The sequence below is a fragment of the Carlito syrichta genome, unplaced genomic scaffold, assembly GCF_000164805.1.
Source record: "Carlito syrichta isolate Samal-C Ts95f unplaced genomic scaffold, Tarsius_syrichta-2.0.1 Scaffold303297, whole genome shotgun sequence".
Taxonomy (NCBI): domain Eukaryota; kingdom Metazoa; phylum Chordata; class Mammalia; order Primates; family Tarsiidae; genus Carlito; species Carlito syrichta.
Window position 1 is genome coordinate 59,048 of NW_007247393.1, and position 25,919 is coordinate 84,966.

At 40.1% G+C, this 25,919-nt stretch overlaps 1 protein-coding gene across 1 annotated transcript in view; it reads right to left on the reverse strand.

The window, feature by feature from the left end:
- ELP4 (elongator acetyltransferase complex subunit 4) overlaps positions 1 to 25,919 on the reverse strand; it is a 235,566-nt gene that overhangs the window by 40,028 nt on the left and 169,619 nt on the right. The gene's annotated exons all lie outside the window — the stretch shown is intronic.

Below are 25,919 nucleotides of genomic sequence, written 5' to 3' on the forward strand. Positions count from 1 at the left end.
TCTACATATTTATCTCTACCAGCAAGCTTCAGATTTTCATATACTTTTGTGTCAGTTTAATGTCTTTTCATTTCAATTTGAAGGATTCCATGTAGTCTTTCCATGTAGTGGTAATGAATTCCTCCAACTTTTGTTTATCTGGGAAAGTCTATCTCTCCTTTATTTTTAAAGGACAGTTTTATAAAATACACTACTCTTGGTTGGCAGAGTTTTCTTTCTTTTCTTTCAGTACTTTGGATGTATCATGCCACTCTCTTATGGCTTCCGAGTTTTCTGCTAAGAAATCCATGGAGTGTCTGAAGGAGATTCCCTTGTTCATGATTCACTTTTCTTGTTTCAAAATTCTCTGTTTTTTATTTCTGACAATTTAATTATAATTTACCTTGGTGATGATCTTATTTGGGATCCACTGGGTTTCTTGATTTGGGTGTCCATTTTTTTCCCCAGACTTGGTAAGTTTTCAATCATTATTTTTTAAAATAAGCTTTCTGCCCTCTTTTCTTACTCTTCTCCTTTACAGATTCCCATAATACATATATTCATCTGCTTAAAGGTGTTCCGTAAGTCCCTTATGTTTTCTTCATTCTGTTTACTCCTTTGACAAGATAATTTCAAATGACCTGTCTTCAAGTTTGATGATTCCTTCTTCAGCCTGATCAAGTCAGCTGCTGAAACCTCTAATGTATTTTTCAGTTCAGTTATTGCATGCTTCAGCTTCAAAATGTGTATGACTTTTTTCCTATTTATTTGAACTCCTCATTTTGTTCATGCATTGTTTCTATTAGCTTGTTGAATATATTTATGATGGCCATTTTGAATTCTTTGTCAGGTAATTTACATGCCTCTGTTTTTATACAGTTTGCAGAAATTTATTTTACTCTTTGGATTGGGCCATTTTCTCCTGTTTCTTTACATTCCTTGTAACTCTGTGTTGGTATCCATACATTTGAAAAAATAGCCACCTTTCTCAGACTTTTCAGACTTTTTTTTTCCTTCCAGAGAAAGACTTTCTCTAATCAGCCTGGTTAGAGGTTTTGGGGGCCTTTCAAGTCGTTTTGGTAGATGTGTCTTCCCTAGATTTGTGTATTTAGACTCCTAATTAGGGGAATTATTGAGGTTTTTTTCCTCAAGGGTTTGTAATCTCTTGCTTTCTCTGATGTCTTTGCTTTACTACAGTTTCTCTAAAGCAGCAGGACATCATCCAGCTCTTTTTGTTCTTTGTTGCCCTGAGACATCCATGCTGGGTCCTGTTGAGCATGGTGGCTCATGCCTGTAATCCCAGCAATTTGAGAGGCCAAGGTGGGAGAACTGCTTGAGCCCAGGAGTTCAAGACCAGCCTGGGCAGCATGGCAAAACCTCATCTATACAAAAAATTAGCTGGGTAAGGCAGCACATGCCTGTAGTCTCAGCTACTTGGGAGGTTGAGGCAGAAGGTCACCTGAACCCAGGAAGCTAACGCTGTGGTGAGCCATGATCATGACACTGCAATCCAGCCTGGCAACAGAGTGAGACCCTGACTCAAAAAAAGCTGAGTCCTGTCAGCTCCCAGAGTTAGACTAGAAGGAAACCAGTCCCTTTGGGAGCACTGTGCAAAGTTAGAAGGTTGAACACCTGTTCCATTCTTCTCTTTCCTTGATGTAGATGTAACGAAGGTATATTTGCCTGTGTCTGCTATATGCAGGTCCTCTGGAACAGCAGCACACTGCCCAGATCCTTGGTTCTTGGTGGCCCTTGAGTCTACAGAATGCCAGGCCTTGCTAGTCCTCTGAGAGAACCCAAAAGCCAGTCCCTTGGGCAGGTCCCCCTAAAAGTAGGAACCTTGGATATATGGTCCAGTCTTCTCTATCCTTCCCTAGGGTGAAGCCAGGAGCTGAGTTTCCTCCTGAATTATGATGTCTACTCCAAAATTTGTGCTGAAATTTAATCCCCAATGCAACAGTATTAAGTGGTGTGGCCTTTGGGTGGTGATTAAGTCATGAGGGCTTCAACTCATGAATGGAATAAACACCCTTGCCCTTTTGTCCATTCTGCCACGTGAGGACACCCAGACAGCACCATCCATGAGAAACAGGCCTTCACAAGACACTGAACCTGCTGGTGCCTTGATCCTGGACTTCTCAGCTTCCAGAACTGGGAGAAATAAATCTCAACTGTTTACAAATGAACCAGCCCTTTGGTATTGTGTTACTGCAGCACAAATGAACTAAGACGCCTCCTGACTGACTGGTAGTGTGCTAAGGGGAAGGGACTGTAGTGAGGGTGCCATGAATTTTCCTACTGGCTTAGAGTGGCTAATTTTGTGCTTGCCTGGGGTGCAAGAGACTCAACCGGTTTCTGGATTTCTCACACAGGGAGTTGGCTCATATATTGGTGAACTGACGTCTCTATGCAAGGAAAGAAGACCTGGAGCTTCCCGTTCTACCTTTTTACCTTCTTGTTGACGTCATTACTAGACTTTCCTTGAGTTGCTTTGTGTGTGTGTGTGTGTGTGTGTGTGTGTGTGTGTGTGTGTGTGTGTGTGTTTGTGTGTTTGTGTGAGAGAGATGGGAGTCTCACTCTGTCATCCTGGCTGGGGTGCAGTGGCATGATCATGGCTCACTGCAGCCTTGAACTTCCAGACTCAAGTGATCCTCCCACCTCGGCCTCCTGAGTTGCTGAGATTATAGGCATGAACAACCACACTTGGCTAAACTGGCTATCTTAATAAGATAGTCTCACTGATTAGTGGTCACTAAACTATCTGAGGAAGGACAAGTCTCAAACAAACAGTGTCATAGCTAATGTGGATGAATTAATTGTAGATAAGACAGAAGAAAACAAAAGCATTTTTGGAAAAAACTCTCATTCAGGCTGTGGTACACACTCTATACTCATAACCAGTTTGAAAATTTTTATTAAGCCAACTGGTTGTTTGATGAAAATGGTTAAGTGTATAAGGCTGGCAATCAGTTTTTGGATTGTAGCAGTAAATGGGTCAATTAATCAAACAGCTGAGGCAGTTATGAATACAGAAGTCCCCAAAGCTTTCCCCCTAACACAGATTTCTATGATAACCAAGAAAAAGAGTAGAAAAAATTTTTTTGAAGTCTGAAGTCTAATTTCTAGTACATCAATATCGTTAGGTATTATTTTTATCAGGCATTCTGTCACAGTTAACATTTTACATTTCACTCCTAAAATGATCATTATCTATCATTTTATGCTATTTTTGCCATTTCCCTATGAGGTAGAGCCCAAGGAAATGGGTCCATATTTTTTTAATTGCTAGCTTAGTAGACAGATGCTAACTGTGGAAACAATCTGTTCAGAGACAGTGGAGCTCTTGTACTGACTGTTAATATGGTGCAGTACAGTCGTTACAACTGACACTAGATATCATTTTGAAATACACTGCACTTGTAACTTTCTTACCCCTTATAAATGAACAAGTACATTCTCAAATGAGCTGAAATTACAGCTAAAGCACTTCTGTTGGATTTGATTTTCCTTTGAATTCTGGCAGAGAATAGGAGCCAATAATGACCTGAGGTTGTTCTCCTCTAGCTGACAGGACTAGTCTGTGCTTTAATGTAAATGAACTAGTCTGCAACTTCTTTCTGTTAGAAAGCCATGAAAATAGAAAACTCATGTGCTTTCCTAAGCATCACGGTATGATTTATCATGAGGTGAGGAGATCATATTGTACCTGTCACACTAACTTTAATTTTAGTTTCCAAACAATCTGTATCTCTTTCAAGGTTAAAAGCACTGAAAGTACACATGAATGCTAAGGAAAATCTTAAAATTTCCTGAACTGCATTAGTCAACCTATTTATATAACAAATATCTTGTTTGTTTATGATGATCGACATCATTAATCTAGATAAACAAATGCAGAAGTGAAGGGAACTGGGTTTGCTCTGCTGTCCATCGCCCAGCAACCAACAGTCGTGACTGTTTTGTGGCAGGCTACCGCGGCAAAGTCTCAGAGCTCTGGCAGCATATGCTACTCTCTAGACCAACACCGACTCAGGCAAGGAGGCATAAGAAGGCACGTCTACTGTTGGTTAACAGGGCAGGTTTGGGACATTTACTTTTTGAAAAATTTTACTTCCCTAAACTGTTAATGTTTGGTGTCATGAGGTAATGGGTATGAGAAAACTTTTTGACAGTATCTATATGCTTGAAATAATTTTTTCACAAAAGCATGAAAGTCCCCTAAGTTAATTTGATACCTTCATTTTTAAAAAACACGTTTTAGAAACTTGGAAAAAATTTTAACAGTGACATATACTTATAATTCTAAATATGTATAAAACAAAAACAAAAACTAAAAATATCCTTCCTAGTCCTAATTCCCTAGTTCCATCTTCTGAGGTAACTACCTTTCCTCTTAACAGATTATATATCCTTCTTTATTATTAAAAATACTTTTCAGAATGAACTGTGAAGCAACTATACACCTGACTACAGCAAAAAATAAACCTTTTTGAAGTAGATTTCATAAATGACCCATCAAAAATATGTAATATCAGAAAGGTGAGAAAACAAAACCATATTTTTTCTGTCAACTTAGTATTTGAATACTATTAATAATATAAAACAAATACCTTTTAAAACCTATATTCACTATTCTTCTGTTGGTGGCAAGGCTTATTTCTTTCATACGCTTTTGTTTATAAGATTTCCTTGGGAAATAATATCATGGCAATATTTCATGCTTGATTTAAAGTAACAGGCACTATTACTTTTGAGCTAGAAGAACCTCTTTAAGTAGAAAAATACACTTGTAAGAGTATGAGTAAGACCCTGCTTACCATCTCAGCCAACAAATCTGCTATTAAGTAGATATGCGCTCGGAGTATCTATTCTGAGTGCTCAGTGTTACGCGGTGTTCATGCTACCAAGAAGGTGAAGATCTATGCTTTCTGTCATCAACTTACCCAATTACCAGGGTAAGTCACTACCTTTCTGAGTCTTAATTCCTTTACTCAGCTTGGCATAATTCCATCCCTCATAGCAGCCTTTGGTATTCTAGAGTGGACCCAGTAAAAAGTGTAAAGGCAAGATAGATACATTTACTGTATTCACTGACATTAATAAATGCTAGGAAGGGAGACCCCTGCCCAAGAACAGGAGTGAACACAGCAGCTTTTGTGGCTAGGTCCCCTTAGAAGTTTAGAGTAATTTATAAACAAAGGAAAAGTCCTTTTGACATTCCATAAAAGCGGTCACTTGACCTTTCATTCTTTAAGGAGGAGTCCTTTACTAGCAAGAACAGGAGACCTGATTCTCCCAAGTCCTCATTCTATGGTAAACCAGCTAGCCTGAGCCAATAAATCAACATCTCAAATTCCTTTGTGTATAAAATATAATTAATACTTGTCCTTCTTTTGTAATCTCACAGAATTTGAGTTAGTAGTTATTATGTGTTACAATATGGCAAACAAGACACAGTTCCCTTCTTGTTATTCTCCAAACAGAATCTCCTTACGTGTTCACTTTCAAGTTGAAGAATACTCTAGAAACAGAAAGCTCTGTCTACTGAGCTCAAAGTGGGAGACACTGATATTGATGTTTCCTTTTTTTAATTGTTTATTTTAAAGATGTGAGGTACAATTCAGGGTTAGGTATACAAATGTACATTATGCAAGTACCCTTGTGGATGAGGTGTGCCCCCCCCAGCAGTTTCCCTCAATGGCCAAAACCACCCCCTCTCCCCTGGCAGTTTCCCACTACTGCCAATCCCTTTCTTATAGTAAGTATTATGATAACGGTTCAAGGTCCGCTTATAAGTGAGAACATGAGGTACTCAGTTTTCTGTTTCCGTGAGAGATCAGTATGACAAACTCTAAGTTCATCCAAGTTGCTGAATTACTTAATCTTAGTTGTTTGTTAGGAAAAGATATTTTATTTTGAATATGAGACAAGGTCAAGTCTCAAAGCTTACAGAGTCCAAGAACTATTTTCTATTCAGAAACAGTTCATAAATTGTGCTTTTATGTACTGTTTACTAAAAAAATATATAATAACGACGTGTTAACCGGCACATCAATCCATTCATACCATACATTGTGGTTCAGTGGTTCTCGAGATGCACTTTTTGGAACACTGATTCTATGACAGAAGTTACGAAAAAGAAGATTCTATGATCAAGTAATTGCAGAAATGCTAGGTTAGACAAAGTTATGTGTTTTTTTCTTCTTCCTCTTCTTCAGGATTTTTGTGTTACTTTACGGATCTAAGTAAGGGCTGTCTTACACTGAGTTTCCCCCACATACCTGACCAGAGATTTCTCTGTTGATTTAGAGCTCCTGATGGGATATATATCACACAGTGTGCATTAGGAATGTGACATAAGATAAGTCGCTCAAATCATACCTAATCCTGGCGCTGCTCACATCCTCCCCAAGTGGCCCCCTGCACCCTGTCCCCTAGTTGTTCCTTTTACATCGTGTTATACTACTTCTCTGGTCTCCTCCTTCATCCTCTTCTGTGCCTTGCCCAAGGGCCACCTTCCCCCAGTCCTCTACTGCCCACAGGTCACTCTGCTGAAAAGTTATGCCACTGTACCCAGATTTAGACTTCTTAATTCCATCCTTGACAACCCTCCGATCTGATGCTCCTAGCCTGCTTTTATGATCTTACAGCTTGCTTTTCCACCACCATAAAAGCACCTTCACTTTCCCCAAATCTTTTTTTCAGATTTCCAGATCCCAGGCTCTGTTCACATTCGTCCTTGACTGAATTCTCTCTCCTCAATCCCATCTGCTTTGTCCAAGTCTTTCTGACATGCCAGCCTCCTATGGTAAGCATTCTTGGGATCTCTGTCTTCTTTGAAAGGGCAAGGGAACTAACGTTTATTTAATTTTTTTGCTGTGTGCCAAGAACTTCTTAAGAACTTCACTCTGCGACAAAAATTACTCCTTCTTTTAGAGTCTATCATACCCAATGATCTATCACAGAAACAAAGAACTGAGTACCACATGTTCTCACTCATAAGTGGACCCTGAACATTTACCATAATAATATAAAGAAAGTGCCTGGCAGTAGTGGGATACTGCCGGGGCGGGGAGTAGGGGGGCGGGGAGTAGGGGGGAATACAACATCAATTAAGGGTACCTGATCTCAAGCCAGGCAAAGCAGGGTCCAAGGGGAGGCCCAAACCTTACTTGTACGATGTCCACTTTTATACCTAATCCTGAACCGTACCCCACATCTTTAAAATAAGCAAAACAGAAACAACAACCCCCCCCCCCAAATTACCCCTTCTGTCAGCCAAAAACAGAGCAGCACGGGGAGGGTACTTCTGTGGCTGCTTGATGGACAGGATGGACGACCCTGACAGCCACAGGAACTGGGCCACGCCTGAAGAGACACTCCGCAAGGGCCGGACCTGCCCCAAGGGTGGGACAGGGACAGGCACTGCCTCCACCACAGCCAGCGCCCCAACCTCCGTGCGGGAAGTCTGGGGGCGGAAGCGTGGGGGGGGGCGCTGGTCTCTGTGGGAAGTGCAGTGCTCATGGCGGGAAGGAACTCTGTGCTGGGTAGCTGGTTGCCCAAGTGCCGAGGGGCTCCGAGAGGCGGCTCAGAGCCCGTCCTGTTCGCAGGAGGAGAGGGCTGGCCTTCCACTCCCAGGACACCAGCGCAGGCAGGGGACACGCCCACCCGGCCCGCTGCCTCGGAGCCCAGTTGAAGGCATAAAGGAGGTTGGAGGACGAGCCACGTGTCCGGGGCGTGGCCCGCGAGGACATAGGGCGCTCCTGTGGGGCCCCGTGCCGACGCTCTCCCGGAGCCGACGACCTGCCTGGTCAGGGGCACCCACCAGCCGGAGGCCGGCGAGCAGGCACCCCGGGCGGCGAGGAGGCGGAACTGCGGTTCTCTGACAGCTCAAAGCTCGGCATAGAGGCCCCAGGGCCTCTGTGAAACCCGGCATTCAGCCCTGGAAGGGGCCAGCGCGTGGATGCCTACCTCAGAGGGAGTCAGAGGAAGGGTCAGCAGCAACAGAGGACTCAGGAGGGGCCAGCTGGGCAATGCAACACACGCCGAGTTCCCGCTCCTTTTCCCGGCCCAGCAAATGGGAGGAACTGGGTTCTGCAGAGGAGCGAGAGCCACAGTCTCCAAGCCGCCGCGAGATCCTGGTTCACGTCTGCGCCAGATGAACAGCAGACGAACTTTCAAGCTGCTCTGGTTTAAACAATGCTGAATTTTAATACGTAAGTGACCTCAGAGCTACGGAATATGACCAAAGATACATTAGGGACAGGAAAAGATCTGACAAAGCGCGCAGAAAGCCACCAGGAGAGCAAATTCGACTGGCTAATGTGCAGACTCCAGAGTGAGACTCTCGATAGAACTGGTTCAACACGCTGGTCCCGGCTCCTATTTCATATCTTTGTGTGATGACATACTATACTCTGCAGTGAAAAAAAGTCTGTGGAAGGAGTAAGTTGTGGCTTCAGGCCTGGTCACTTGCAAACCCACACATAGTTAGTGAGAATTACTGGGTTCTATCTTGGTAACTGGCAGGCACAGGAGTCAAGGAATCACATGCATGTGACCCCTGAGTTCTTCTGCTTTGCAAAGAAGGCTTAGACAAGTTGGTCCAGCAATCCCGCTGTTATTAGTCAAGATTCAGCACTTTCAACTGACATAGTGGATTTCAGCATTGTGATTATGAATTAAGTGAAATGGTCACAGTCGATGTTAGTATCTACACAAAGAAACATGAAATCACCTTTAATAAAAGAAACAAAAAGAAAATACAGCCAGCAGCAAGGAGATGCTGGTGGACACCTCCTTTCTCCCCATGCGCTTTCTCTTCCCTGTTCAGCCTCCTCGACGGGGCCCTGCGTGTGCAACAAGGACACAGCAGAGCTGCCTGGTGACTCCCTCTCTGCTTCCAGGCCCAGGGCCCAATGACCTGAAGCCCTGCTCTGTCATTAATTAGCTGCAGAAGCGTGGGCAGTGCCATGTGGGTTGGGGATGAGGGGTGGAGCAGCCATCTTTAGGAGGCTTTAAAATGTCACAATTCCTGGAATACCCGAAACTCTCTTCTTTGCTTCCCACTTAGTTTTCAGACCTTTGACGTAGATAACCCTATGTACTTGATCATTGTTTCTGATGCTGTAACTAGGCGAAGGCAACAGCCTACTCACTTAAGGCACCTGCAGTCGGTTGGGACTTTATCTTCTAGAAATTTGCTTTAAGACACAGCCTCTGACGTGTGCAGGGTTAACAAACAGGATTTGCTTTTTCAGTGCATGCATAGGTTATTCACTCCTCTTTCAGTTATTCAGTAAGAATCTTCTGGAAGTAGACTGCCAGGGTTCAATCCTAGGTACATGCCAGGGTTCAATCCTTTACTACAGAGTGACCCTGGACACCAGGTGCCTCAACTGTAAAATGAGATAATGAAGGCATGTACAAGTTCTTTTCCGGGTTAGCGAGTTAATACATGCAAAGCGCTTATGACAGTGTCTGGAATAATACTTGTTAGTCATTGTTTTATTATTTATGGGTAGATGGGGTCTACCTGCAGGTGGGCCCAGTCTCACAGTGTCACTAGAGCCCTGTGCTTAGAAGGCACCAGAGCTTGGAGTTTACTGTTCTGTGATTGTTGTCTGAAATTCTTGATGATTGTATCTGAGTGTATGTTCTGTGGGTTTGGTGGAGGGTATGTGGGACTGGGGAACTGTGGGGTGAGCTGAGCTAATATTCAGTCCCTGGATGGGTACTCCACTGCTGTCTCTGCCATACCCTAGAGGTCTCTGCTCTCCTTCTGCAGTGGCTGCTATTGTTCTCTGCCTCCGTTCAGGTCCTGGGTAAGGACTGATGATCCCTGCATCTTGAGGTGGGGCATTAAGGCAACGGTCCTGCCCAGGGCTGGCAGGGCATTTGACGGTGACTGGGCAAGGGCCAGCTTCTTGTCCACCTCCCATCTGGGTGCCTATTACATTCCAGTGTGGAGGGTGCAATACCCATCCAGAGTGGGCTGGGGCAATGGGCCTGTGGGAGGTATGCTGGACTTGACTACCCCACTTCTGAATAGGGCACAGCTTGGTGGCTGGCAGGAGAAAAAGCCTGGTACTGATGGGTCACTGTGTCCCAAGTCATGGTCGAGACCCCCAGGGGTCTGTGAAGTCCCTGTTCTGTGTACCCCTGTCGGAAAGAGCGCAGCCTTCAATAGCAAGTAAATACATCAATACAAGTCAAGAGAGAGACTTCGGAAGAAAGGGAACCACTTCATATTTTAGTAGCTTTCACAGCAAATTTTCTGGTTTTTGGAACGAGAGGACCCATACTTTCATTTCCACTAGGCCCTGCAAATTATGTAGTTGTCCTGACTACAAGGCTTACTTTCTTCCACAGAAAGCTTTACAACAGCCACTTGCATGAGGAATTATCACTGGGGAGTCACAGACAGCTGGTTATTAAACTATCTGTAGTTTAACAATGGTAACTGTAAACATATAAATTTTAAAATGCATGACACTAAGAATAATAAAGAAAAAACCAGCAAAACTCATACTAGCTCAATATTTTCAAGATCACCATTCTCTCTAATCCATCAGGGGCTGCCTCCTCCTCCCCGAATTCTCGTCTTCATCATGAGTGCTTTGGACAAAAGAATAAGCATTGAAAACAGGCAATGTCAACAACAAGACAACATGTAAAGTCTCCGGTGGGAGGTTTTCTCTTACTTCCAACGGCCAAGTGGGTAGGTGTGCTTCTATCTGAGGAACTTCACAGTTATTTAAATATTTGAAGTACTGTGTATGTTTATATCATGACAATGATATAAGTTACAGTTAAAGTACACTATTTCACCCACCATAAATATGGCAGGAGCTGCTGGCAATGGGGTTGTGTCTCAGGGTACCAGGCTGCTCTGGGAATATGACAGGAATGAAGACGGTAAGGGACAGGGAGGATGTCATGAAGGTAAACTCATCAGCATCAGAACAGGGCAGGAGGAGCGACTGCCAGTTGTTTAAATGAGAAAGACTGAAAGACCAAGCCAGAAAGACCCATAAAATAAGATCAACAGGACCATGAAGCCTACGGACTGTACACGTTTGTAGTTTCGTCAACATTTTGGCTTTTTAATTTCAACACTTTTCTCAATTGAACCATTTTATCTGAGAAATGATTTGCTCATTTATGTTTTCTGATTGATTAATGTCCCCAGGGTCCTGCCAAATTTGAATCTGCTACCCCCAAAACTCCCCTCAACACGGGTTGCGACTGGCTCCGAAGTGTGCTGAATGAGAACAGGGAAGTCCAGGATCCAGCTGAGCAGTCGGGAAGCATCACCACGGGTTGAATGGAAAATCAGGAGTTGAATGCGCAGTTTTAGAAAACAGGCTTTCACTTAAGAAAAAATGCCAAAACAGCCAACAGTTCTAACAAACCCAAAGCAGTGCTGTGATGGAGTACTAACGATACGTGTGGCTAGCACTTATGTGACAGTCCGTAATCTTATAAACTTCTGTTTCTTTTAATGGCAACAGGTTAATAGCCACAAGGAAAATTGTGCACACCAAAAACAAAAGGAACCTACAGGCATCCAACTAAATTTACACACGCTGACACGTCAAAAGCCTTGAAACAGAAACTTCAGACCCTTCTCATGAATGCTGAAGGCAGCTCACTGACTTCACACTAGTTCACAAGTACATCTTTCCAGGGATGGCATTCAACCACACAATCAACAGAACTGGCAAGCAAAGCCTGAATATGTACTTGGCAGTGAAAACCTTAAAGCAGAACAAAATATAAGTCAGTCTCCAAGGCTGCCAAGTTTCAGATAAGAATCCAAGACTCCAAATGCAGAATAGGGAGGAAGGCACACTCTGAATGGCAATTGTGACTGGTGGACAGTGTGGGCAATCGGAGCCACAGCCTGCTCCTGTGTGGCAACCACACACTCCCTGGCCTGGCTTCGCAAGCTGGGCAAGAGAGCAAAGGAACACGATTTCATTCCATCTGGTCCTTGGCACTTACCTTCTTTTGCTTTATCTTGCAGTGCGAATCTGCTCAAGCCCCAGTGTCCTTTCCAACTTTCCTTCCTAGCTATGCTGGTTGTGTTTCTTAAGAGCAAGGATCCTGCACAGAGTGTCACACCTAGTACCGGTCACTGGTAGACATTTAAGAAGGGGTTTTAAATGCTTAGTTCTTCTGCTGAATAACATTCATTGATTAGTTAGTACTCCTCTCAGTTAAGGCATACATGTTTCCTTAAGTTTTTTTTTTAAACTGGAGGACTGAAAACATTCTAAAGTTTCAATATTCCTTACCAACTATTCCTTTGCTAAGCAACTGAAAGAGACTCATCCCTTTTATCTTTTTATTCTTGGCCGGACTATACTACAAGGGTGCTGGAGTGTACGCCTACATCAGCGGGTTTCCACTTCAGTACAATTCAAGCAAAACAAGTTGAAAAAGAGCCAAACTATTTGGGGACTGGGCAGACAATAGTGACCCTTCATGATTCTATGAATAATGTAAACAGGGAACATATTGCTGAGGTCAAAGAGAAGGAAAAGCAGTATAAGCAATGGCCTAGAGAAAAAAGAGAGGTGTAAGATTTTAGGAGGACAAGCAGCACTCGACATGGAGATCATACTGTTTGCACATTAAGTTCAGCATTTTAGTTTTTCAGGGGCATGACTGTGTTACTTTTTTTTTTTTTTTTTGAGTTGGAGTCTCACTCTGTCGCCCGACTGGAGTGCAGTGGCCGCTCCCGGCCACTGTAGCCTCGCCTGCTGGGCTCCGGCGATCCTTCTGCCTCAGCCTTCCAAGTAGCCGGAATTACAGGCATGCGCTATCACGCCTGGCTAATTTTTAAAATTTATTTTAGAGATGAGGTCTCGCTGCCCAGGTGGGTCTCGAACCTGTGGGTTCAGGCAATCCACTCACCTCATCCTCTCAAAGGTGCGGGATTACAGGCTGAGCCACCGAGCTCGGCTACTGTGTTACTTTTAAGTATTTGTCTCCTAGGTTCTGCAGTCACAGAGCTGGCTGTGTGAGGAATGTACCCAACTCTTGTCTTCTACTTTATCGCCAGGTAATTATCCAATTACATGAATGGAAACAGGTCATGGAGTAGTCAGTGCAACCTCACTTCATCAAAACTACATCAGAACTTTTAACAAAAATAACATACTCAAAAAGCAAAACTTTTTTTGTTAAAGGCCATTCTAGTGATTGTGTAGTGGTGTCATTATGATTTTATTGTGAAAAATTTCAAACATATAAAACACTGAATTTTTAAAGAGAATACACATACATACATCTCCTAGATTATACAATTAACCTTTCTCTACACTTGCTTGACCACCTGTCTAAATACATATCCATCCATCTATCTATCTAATTTCGGGTGAATTTCAAAGTTACATCCACCAGTATAGTTTATTCCTAGTCGCTTTAGCATGCATATTAGCTGAGCCTTTGTAGTTCTTTCTAGAAAAAACAGGTTTACTGAGATATAATTCACACACCATACGATTCACATTGTGGTTGTTCTTTACATCAAAAGTCTTAGTGGAGAAAACATGGAACATTTTTCTCTTCTGTCATTATCGTATGAATCAGATAATACTTGTGGCTTTCAGATCTTTTACTGGAAAATACATAGAGCTACATGTTTCAGAAAAATCAAAAATACAAATTTGGAACTCTGCCACTGCAGGCCACAAGGTCTAAATCCTTGAGATGGCCACAGTTTTCAACCCATTCACAAGTATAGATTGTATTTTCTGCATATAACCGTGTAGCACCACCCACTCCGCATGCTCTGCACACTGTGACCTAGCTGTTCCACTACCAAGTGGCAGGGCTTGATCTTTCTCCCTTTGGATCTATGTGGGCTTGTGACTGTTCAGTAGACTGTGGCAGATGTAACTGTGGCTGTGTCACCTTTGAGATGAGTCATAACAGCAACGTAGCACCAACCTTGTTGACTAGGACACTTGCTTTTGGAGTCTTATATGCTGTCATCTAAGCAGTTCGGCTGCCATGTAAGAGGAGGTCGCCATGCTGGGAGGAAGCCCAGGCTACATGGAAAGGCTACGCACAGGTGCTCTGGAGGACAGCCCCAGCTGAGGCCACAGCTGACGGCCAGCACTAGACCTCAGATGGTGAGGGAAGATGCTCCTTGTTGATTCCAACCTTTTGCCATCGTGTTTTTCCAGCTGAGGACCTAGGTATCATAGATCAGGGCAACCAAGGAGCATGCCTGCTGTGCCCTATCCAAATTCCTGGTCCACCAAAGCCTTGACTGTAATAAGATGATTGTTTTATATCACTACTTTGGGATGGCTTACTACACAGCAATACTAAGTGGAATAGTCTTCTCTAGACCTTACCCTGCAAAACAAACCCAAAAGCACCACTGTTTTTAAAAGCAATATAATTTTTCTTTGGCAAATATATCTGCATATAGGAAATATTTTGCAGACTATCACCTCAGATGGTTAATATTAAGTTCTATATTTAGGTAGGTAGATATTTTAAATAAAGTACTGTTCTAAGAATTTCATGATTTGTCAGTTAGTTCTAGCTACTGGCTAGATAATAACGATACTTGCCTGTGTTAGAAAATAAATAAAATCTAAACTAACATGCATGAAAAGGGGGTTTTAGTTGATTGCTAGCTCAATTTGAGGGAACTATGGATGTGGTTATAAAAAAAAATGAGACTAAGAATTTCCTAAAACACTAACAACAAAAAACTTATGTACCTAATCCTGAATTGTACCCCACATCTTTAAAAAATATTTTAAAACTTATATATATATAAAAAAACAACAAATATATTCTCAGGTCCACAAGCAAAAGCACTGTTCTAGTGCCATGGACTCCTTTGACCATGAACTCTTTGTTCAGAATAAGGCTTTTAACGGTATAAGATAAAACACACCGGATTACAAAAGAAACAAAACTGCATTGAAATATTATCAAATAATAAACTCATTTTTGATAGAATCATTTATCTGTGCATTTTTTTAGCCATTAAGTAGCAAGAATAGCAGTGGACCTAATAACTACAAAAGGAGATGAACATAATACTTTGAGATACCTGCAATAATTAATATCTTATACGAAAACTATCATAGTTACTGCTAACGCTACTGTGGTTTGTTGCTTGTATTCCTAACTAGAAAATGCTACATTTCACTGAGAGGATAGAGAAAGTAAACGTGCATTTCTCTTCACCCAAGTTCCTGGAACCCCTAAATTCTGTCCACTTCATCATGCACCCATGGTTCCACAGGCTTATACATATGTGTTACACCCCGTAGTCACTCCGTTTCTTTTTGCTGCTGCCTAATTAATAAGTTGGGGAGAAAGTTTAGAATAAAAGGTACATAAGAGCCTAGCTTTGGTCAATTTCTTATATTCACGACTGTCCTTCATCTTCTTGCCAGACGCTGAACTCTCATCCGTTATTCCAGGCCTAGTTCAAGTCCTACTTTCTCTAGTAAGGTGATGTGATCCACTAAGAGTTCTCTGTGCATCTGGAATCAGTTTACCCTTATTTTAGCACTTAATTAGTTTCGATTTCACCCACCATCGGTTTTGTGTCCTCACCTAGCCAGGGGGGTCTATAGGAACCGAGGGTCTGCTATGTTGTGTTACCCAAAACATACTGCCAGGTACGCTGCAGGCATCTGATACATCCTCGTACAGCGCTCATTCTGTTGGCTGCTCAGCTCTGTGAATCACCCACATTGCTGTGTGAAATGAGGACTGCATGCATTCTTTTTAAATAACACCATCAACTACAAAGGATCATTGACAAAGGACTACGCAAGGTATTATCCTTGATACTGATAATAACACGTATGTGGCACTTTTTATGTGCCAGATGCTCTTCTAAGCACTTTGCATACTCTTTAATCTTCTCATCAGCCCTACAATATAGGTATTATATTTATCTCTATTTTACAAACGAGGAAACTGAGAGAAATTAGTGAAGAGACAGAATAGAGTTCATTTTTTTCCAGAGCAAATGCGCTTAGCCACTACTCTGTACTGCTACTCATGATATTCATACAAAAAGAACTCCTTGTATGTATCTGTAACTTTACATGAAATCATTGCTTTGACAACTAGCTTTTCTCCTGCTGACCTCCTATATCCCTTAACTGTGTAATCATTAACTCAGCCCTTGTACTGTTTGAATTTTATTACAATAATAGCAGGTACCATTCACTTGCTATGTGCTGAATTCTGGGCCGGGAGATGTAATGTATAGTTAATCTCTGTAACAACCCAATGAGGTAGGAAAGGAAACCTAGGCTCACATGTAAGTAAAAGATTAAGCAGTAAAAGAGCCAGGGAGTCTAACCGAAAGCTGTCAGACACCTACATTCATGCTTTCAAAAGCTACGTTATGCTATTTCTCCATGTGTTTTTGCCTTATTTCTACAACTAGATTATACATTCCTTGAAGGCAGGGATTACGCCTCATACTTGCTTGCTGGTTCCATAAGACTTTGAATGTCTTGATCTTAATACTGAAAAAAGTGTTTCTTAATTGATTGTCACAATTGACATTTCACAGAATTCAGCACAGTACAGTGTGAACACATTGAGATCTCAGTAACTGTGTGTTGTGTCTTTTGGGAAGTCACCTAAATTTCTGCCGTTTCAGCTTTCTTATCATTAAAAGGAAAACACAGCTAATTATAGGGGTGTTTAAAGATTAAAAATCAGTAATATCTGTAAAGTATTTATTACAGTGTCTGCCACATAGGACGTAATCAATTAATGTTAGCTTCTTAGTCCCTTCTTTGAAACAATTTTTTGGCCATGTCTATAGTGACTGATTTCAGTATGCAATTTTATAAAAATGCTTATATTTGGTTGTACAATTGTTGTAATTTGTAGTATTCAACTTAATTTCTCTTTCTTTTTATTCCCCAAATTTAGTTAAAATGATAAATATTAGCCTATTTCAAATCTGAGAAAGAGTGTCCATCTAAGCCAATGACGGATATTCTTCTGTCTCTATGGTTATTCTTCTGTCAGAGTGGTTATTCATGAGCAAATATGAAAGAAATAAATGGTAGGCAGAATAATGGTCCTCAAAAGATGCCCACATTGTAATCCCTGAAACCTGTAATATGTTAACTTACATGGCAAAGAAGAATTAAGGTTAAAGATGGAATAAAGACTGCTAATTGGTTGACCTTGAAATAGGAAGGTTATCTTGGTTTATTTGAGAGGGTTCAACGTAATCACAAAGTCCTCAAAAGTGAAGGAGAGAGGCAGACCAGAGACAGCAACACAACAACAACTCAGCCCAATGTTGCTGGCACTGAAGATGGAGGAAGAGGCCATGAGCCAAGGAATGCAGGCAGCCTCCTGAAGCTGGAAAAGGTAAGGAAATGGATTCTGCCCTGGACTACAGAAGGAATACAGCTTGTGATGCCAGCTCTGTAAAACTAACTTTGGACTTCTGCCCTCCAGAACTGTAAGAAAATAAATCTGTATTGTTTAAGCCACTAAATTTGTGGTGATTTGTTATAGCAGGAACAGGGAAACTAATATAGTATGCAAATAATATCACAAATTTGGACTTGTGTGAAAGCAAATAAGTTGTGGTTTTAAATAACTTTCAAGTGACCAAATGAATAGCAACACTGAGATTTCTCTGAATTATACTGGGTACAGACGTCAAGTTAAATGAAACATAGTAGCCCTCATCATTATAGATTCATTACTAACATTTGTTTTTAACTAGCTGGGTTAGAGACCAAAGTATTTTCATTGTAATTTATATTTTAGTCACTAGAAATGTTCTTCTATTTGTCAATATTATCAGAGAATTCTAAGGAAATAACTTTTTTTTTGAGTTGGAGTCTCTCCTTATGTTGCCCAGGCTGGAGTGCAGTGGCACGCTCACGGCCACTGCTGCCGCAACCTGCTGGGCTCAGGCGATCCTTCCACCTCAGCCTTCCAAGTAGCTGGAACCACAGGCACACACCACCATGCCCAGCTAATTTTTTGATTTATTCTAGAGATGAGGTCTTGTCAAGTTGCCTTGGCTGGTCTCAAACCCCTCTGAGCTCAGGCAACCCTCCTGCCTCCCCCTCCCAAAATGTGGGATTACAGGCATGAGCCACAAAGCCCGGCCTGGAAATAATTTTAATAATAACAGGAGGGATTTTTGTTGGGACATGGAGAAGACATTTTTGATTCGATCATTACAATGTCTAATCACCTTGGCTGATTAGTACTGAAACATACTGCCTGGCTTCCAAATCCCTACATCTTAGGAAACTTAACTACTTTCACATCTACCAAGAAACTTTTGACTACATCCTACAGAGCCATCTCTTCTGCTATCATGGACTCTGTTCCTCCCAGCCCTCTCCTTGTGGTGTCTCCACTCTGTCTGGAGGTCTCTGTGCATCTAGCAAGGGTTTACCTTCCCTAAGCATCTCTGGCACTCATATTCGTTGACTGTATTTTAGCTTCTATTGCACATTATTCGCTACTACTTTGCATGCCATTCATTATTATTTCGGGTTTGTATGTTCTGTTACCCTATTAGCGCCTTGATAATTGAAGATGGTTGATGGGTCCACAGGGGTCCGTTCTATTATTCTTTACTTTTGTATGTTTAGAATTTTCTATAATAAAAAGTTAAAAATAACCACAACAAACTTGGGGAGGTGCCCTTCTCTCTATAGAGCATTGTTTCAATTTCTCAGTCCTTAGTACTAAAAGGTTGGTTGAGTTGGCTTGCTCTAAAGTTATACCTCTTTTGGTTAAAGAGACGACATAAAAGACAGATATGATACTACGCTCAAAGGGTCACGGCCTTAGCCAACATCATAGTAATTAGTGTGTAATATTCAAGATAAAACTTGTGCTATTTCTCAGTAAAGAGAAGCACAAATAATTCAACTCATTGGTCAATTGTTTATGTAATCTCTGTATTTTGAAATCTTTGCTTCAGTGTTATCGATACACGTTCCTTGTTAGCATATTTCTGGTGAGAAATGATTGAGGCAGAAGGTTTTCATCAACATTTAATAAAGAAAGAGATAGAGTCAACATTAAAACTTACTACTGCTAGTTAATACCATAAAGTATTAACAACCCAAAATGTTAATTAATTTCTAATTCTCTATTCTATTATTTAGATTTCATGAAGGTTGATTGGACTTGATCCATCATTTTACGGAAAATTAATTATTTCAAATACATGCACCACTTTATGCAACCTGCCTGATTTGCATTGAGGAAAATTCAGCAGAAGTAATTGAGGCACAAGCAAATACTGGCACTGACTGAACTCAATTTTCATTCCAAATTTCTGCAAAATCCCAAGGCACAACAATATCAGATGCAAGGGGGAAAACAAACAAAAGCTATGTGAAAAGGGAACATGAAGAGAGAATATTACAAGAATCAGAGAACAAAGGGATTGCAAAACTATTTTAGTGCCATAGATGAGCAGTGAGGGCTTCATTCAGGCAAGGTGGAATAAGATATCATATGGCATCCTGACAATTGATGTCTTCATTTAAATGTAAGAATTTACATTCTAATTAGAAAGAATTTACATCTTAATCAGAGGCAGCTGTATTATCTTGTTACTGTTTTTTTCAAAGGTAATGAACTAAAGTACTGCTGTGCTTTTTCAACCAGAAACTAAATAGACAGCATCCAGCGTTATTTTATAGCTTACCTGCTGTAAGCTGCTAATATTTTCAAAGATTAAATTCTAACCAAAATCTTTTAAAAATGAAAATTGTATCTGACATCACTGGAATAGTATGATAGAGACACTTAAAGTCTTTAACCAAATCCCTTTCTAACTTGTAGTTTAAAAGTACTTATTTATCAAGCTAATAGGAGCCTCTTACGATTTATTAATATAATATTGTTTTCATTTGGGAGGATGTAGAAAAGCGACTAACACAGATATGTATTACACTCTGGAGAAGCCTGGCAGCTTTTACAAGAGATCATTTACTAAATACAAAACTTCACCTTCCTAAGACCATTTAAATGAATGCAAATTCTTTTTTATTTCTATGATATTTAACAAGGAAAGATAACATATATGTAAAACAATATTCTGTTTGCATTTCATGTGATTTTGTTACTTACATATTAATAACATTTATGAATGTAATGCTTCACAAATATACACAATTCTGGTGGTGTCCAGAATTGCCACAGTTAGTGAAATTAAAGAAAATAATGCATTCTCTAATGTATACTATTCTAGTCTAGGATGTTCATAATGATGGTAACTAGACCTAGGTATTGGTAGTTGTTGATATCTTTGCAAAATCAAGTCCATCATTCATACAAGAATCAGCATGAGCTCACTGACCCATGGTTTAGAAGAAATTGGGCTTGGCCTAAAAGAAATCAAGCAGAAGAAAATTACAAGTGTTAATAAAAATGTAAAATGCCATCTTTGTCCCTAGCACTATGCATCTTTAGGTTATTGATACTTATTTTCATCAGCTGCATCATTAATATGGAGTTGTAGTATGGATCAGTTGATGATTTGCAGGTTTATGATTAATTTCATTATGTAATATAATTTTTAAAAATTAAAGTAAAAAGGAGGAGAATAACAAAAAGATTCAGACTGTACCTATAAGCTTATTAGTGACTAACTTGGTTAACTGGGTCAAAATAATTTTTATAGAAATTATAGTCTAATTATAAGGTACATATTTATGTTTATCATAATACTGACTTTCTGGATCCATACATATAAAAGAAAAACAGATCATATACAAATGTGCTACACTTTACAAGAAAATAACAGAACAATTTCAGGTAGATTAAAAAGACTGAAGTAATGTTAAGGTGACATTTTCCCAACCTAGGCCACTCTGATGACAAGGAGGAGATAATTATTAGTTCACTGGTGCTTTTTCTTGTATTCCTACTGAAGGCAATTTATAGAGGAAATGATTCAGATGGGCCTGACTGAATCGCTAGCTCTGAAAGATGGCTTTATGCTGCTGTCAGAATCCGTCAGCCCACTTGTGAAACGTTCATTTGTCTATGGCTCTTCTGTGTATGACTTGCTATGAGGGCACGTAACACTTACCACGCAGTACACACAGTGCCTTCGCTTGCAAAAGTGTCCCACATATGTTTTTTATGATCTCTAGATTGTATGGAACCTGTTTGTTTTTTCACAAAGAACCCCTACAAATAAGACATATTTTGCTTTTTAAATTTAGGCATGGTCCAAGTGTAACACAACAGACTTTCAGTTAGAGTATAACAGAGGGCATGTCCACCTTTAACCAGTTTTTAGCTTGGCCTCATGTTTACTGTAACCTTAAATATTCATATTCAATCTAAAAGGCCATAATGAAACATAATCCATGATTCCTCTTGCTCTGTTTCTTGTTTCCCTTGTCACTTTTGACTTGGAATGCCACACTATTTCTTATTAGACTCCTCGCCCATAGCTACCTTTCCAATCTAATTCCTTCTTCATGGAATTGACTGCCTAAAGTCATGGGTTCTAGTCTCCCTATTATTCTGTGAGCTCTGTTAGCTTCATGATTTAAAAGAGACATGGATCCTAATACTGATTGTGTCACTCCCTGGGTCTTATTCTTCACACGGTAAGATGAAGAGGGACATGGTTTGTCAATGGTCTCTTTCCCCCTAAAATTCGATGACTCCATTCTTACTCATCAATCTCATTGTGCTTTAGTAATTTCATACAAACACATCATTCTTCCCTCAATCCCAACTCAGGCATTCTTGCCTCTTTCTGTCCATATGAATCCTGCTCATTTTTCAAGATACATTTCTAGTCAATTTTCTCTGTAATATTGATCTGATCGTGTTGGCCGGCAATAATATCCCCTGTATCTAATGTACATATTCAACAAATATCGATCAGGTGCCTGCTCTGTATCAGGCACTAGAGTAGGTGCTGGGGATACAAGGAATGAAGGAGATAAACATGACCCTGGGACTCAATGAGCTTATAATGCAGTGGGCAAGTTGGATTAACAAGCTAGCAGCAAAGAAAGATATAAGATCGTGATAAATATAAGGAAGGCAACAAATAACTTGCTGAGGGAGCGTGCACATGTGCACTGTATATAAAGTTTGAACACAGAAGCATTATTTCCTATAGCATTCTCAGTATATAGTATTAATTAATAATTTCATCTATTTTTATCTTGAATTGGTATCTGACTTTATCATGGTTATAAAACTTATTTCCCAAACTAGACTGCAGTAACAATGACAGTTATTGTTGTGGCAAACACAAATTGAGTACTTCACATGTGTCAGTTACTGAAGATGAAGAAATAGGGACTTAGAATTAGACTAAGACATTTTCCTAAAATCAGACAATTAGCACATGGCAGAGTTGGGTCTAACCGTCGTCTGCAGATACTGCAGTGTGGTATAATAATTACTAGGGTAGACTCCTTCTTGGAGAGAAGGATATTTTATGGGTTTTAGCATCACTACAGGTAATAAACAGTCCTTGCCACATACCAGGCACTTAACAAATATCTGATAATGAGTAACTGAACAAGTGAACCTTGGGTTTTCAGTAGACATCACACTTCCCTAGAAGCATAAACTTACTTGGCCTCTGAAGACTCTTCTGGAAGACAGAGTTCCTGGGACTGAAAACCCTACTTAAAAAGTTATTTCAGCCGGGCTCGGTGGCTCAGCCTGTAATCCCTGCCGTGCCTTTGGGAGGCTGAGGTGAGTGGATTGCCTGAGCCCGCAGGTTCGAGACCCACCTGGGCAACTTGGCGAGACCTCATCTCTACAATAAATCAAAAATCAGCTGGGTGTGGTAGCGCATGCCTGTAGTTCCAGCTACTTGGAAGGCCAAGGCGGAAGGATCGCTGGAGCCCAGCAGGTCGAGGCTGCGGTGGCCGGGAGTGGCCACTTCACTCCAGTATGGGTGACAGAGTGAGACTCCAACTCAAAAGAAAAAAAAAAAAAAGTTATTTCAAGTCTAGTTACCTTTGCCTTGTTCCCAACTGGCACCAAGTAGTATGCATATACTTTTCTACTCGGGTGCTGGATCAACCCCACACCAGCAATTGCCCATTTTGAGCTTATGTTTTTTTTTTCATGCAGATGATTTTGACTCAAATACATAAAATATTCAGGAACAGGATGTATAGATCAGAGAACATTTACACAGTAGAAAATCTAATAAAAACAATCAAGGACTCTCACAGAGTTGCAGTTAGATTTCACATATTTTAAGAACCAAAAGGTTGTGCTGATAAAAGTCTATATTTTAATTTCATATGTAAAAAAAAAAAAAAGAGGAAACTAAGTCACATTTCTATTTCAAACAAAATAATGAATACTAACAATCATTTTCCTTGCACAATTATTTGATTAGTTACACTAACAGTGGAAACTTAAGACACAGGCAATTCAAAAGAACAGTTTAAAGAAAAATATATATTTGATTCAGAATATGTTTCAATATTATTTTGACTGTGGTTTTCTCAGTAAGAAGTTTGAAGTCAGCTGGCTTCTGTAACTTTATTGCTCAAATCTACTTTCTTACTGATGGGTGAAACCAGCATCACTCTTAGGACATTTGTACTAATGTACTAGTTGAAATCAGAGCTTAAAAAGCAACAGTTTATACATTTGATGGCTCCTCCCACCTTTACTGGCACTGACTGGTAACTTTTTGTTTTCCTGGTCTGGCCAGGATTACATTAAATGTGTATAGTATTCAAATGAAAGGTCCTAAGTTAAGGGAATGAGGTGCTATTGTCCATAAAAACTTACGTTTCATACAGATAATATGAAATGTGTTTAATACATCTGCAGATAACTGAAAGCTGGCTTTAAAAATTATGCCTTGGCCTTTCCACTGCTAAAATTTGAATATCGAAACCTAAATATCAGAATTACATTTCATGGGTGTATATGAAAACCATCTGAGATAGACTAGAACTCTTTGATGGCTTTGTTGTGGCTCAGGAACAGGGAAAGAAATTGCCCAGAGGATAAGACTAAGCATAAGGAACATAAAAGGAATGAGTCAAAACACTTTTAAGATGAAAAAATGAGAAATTAGAGAACAAGTGAATTAATAAAAACAAATAGATTAATAACTAGTGGAAGAATAAAACAGAGTTATAGGTTTACTAGTCTATACTTCTGATAGAAATTCTTGAAAAATATAACTCGAGAGCAGGGACAATGATCTCAGGTGGTTACTGAATTCCCCAAAGGCATAAGGAGACCCACTCCCAGAAGACAACTATTGGCATTCTTCAGGGGGAGCACAGCCTATCTCCTATCATCACTGGAGGCAGATTAAAATAGGTTGCAGCACAAATAAATACATCCATACATGATCCACATTCATCTCAAATGCAAAGACAAGAGCCTAAGCAAGAATCATGTAACATTTAAAGATTTTAAGTAGCCACAAATATTCAACAAGCAGAACTTACAACTACAAAAATAGCTTACAAAGCACATGAAATAAGACTTTACAGTAAAATTAATATCCTCAAATTAACAAGAAACATAGAAAATAAGAATATCACTGCCAAAAAAAATTCAGTTGACTAACAGAATGGACACAATTGAGTAAGAAATTAGTGAACTGGAAGATAAAGGGATTCTCCCAGGATAAAAATCAAAAGGGCAAATAAACTAAAACAGAAGAGCTAAAAGATATGGATACTAGATCCAGGAACTCCCATATTTGTCTTACAAGCATCACAGAAAAAGAGAAGAAAATGAATGGTAAGGAGGAAACAATATGGATCTCAAAGAGGGAATTCACTATGTTAAAAGACTGAAGGAAAATTATCAGAAGCAGAAAAATACTTGACTAAAAACGCTTTATAAGCAAAGAAATAGAAGGAAACCTCTCTTGTCTGATAAATAGGACCTACCAAATATCTAAAGCAAATTTTTAAAAATGGTAAGACAATACAAGAAATCACAATAAAGTCAGCAACAAGTCTGATGCCCAATGTCATCAATATTTTTAACATTATACTGTACATCCTAGATGAGAACAGAAAGTATCCAAAAGGAAGAGACAGGCAATCATTATTTGTGGACAATATGCTCATCTGCCTATAAAATGCAAGAGGCTCAACATAGAAACTATTAGCACTAATGAGATGACTCAGTAAGATGATGATATAAAATGAACATTCAAGCATCAATACAAAAATGTAATGAAACAAAAGAACTCCATTCAAAAAAGTTAAAAACTAATTATATACTCATACAGAGTCTAAAAAGCATATTAGGGTTAAATACCTCAATCAAAGCATCATAACAGTAACCAAAAATAAACTGAGAAGTGCTATGAAGTTCATGGTGCTTTGAGGGTATATTAGAGGGAAATTACTCTGGGAACAGAAGGAAGAATTATTTAGGTGAGGGGGAATGTAAAAGGCATTCCACGAAGACTCAACAGCAAAGGCCCTATGGTAGAAGAATGATATTTTAAGGAATTGAAACTAAAGACAAAAGACTGTGTAGTAGGCTGTGTAATGGCCCTGCCTACCCTCAAAGATGGGCACGCCCTAATCCCTGGACCCTGTGAATGTTGCTCTACATGGCAAGAGGAGCTTTTCAGATGTGACTCAGTTAAGAATCCTGAAATGGGGAGATAGATGCCCTGGACCCAATGTAATCATAAGAGTCTTTATAGGAGGAAGACAAGAGAGGAAAAGTCAGTGGGGCCATGCTGGTGGAAGCAGAGGTTAGAGTGGTGAGACCATAAGATAAGCAATGCTGGTAGTTTCTAGAACAGAAAAAGGCAAGAAGTGGATTCCCTCACAGAGCTTCCAGAAGGAATCATTCTAGCTGATACCTGGATTTTAGTCTAGTGAGACTGATTTTAGACTTCTGACATCTAGAATTATAAGGTAATAAATTCATGTTATTTTAAGCTA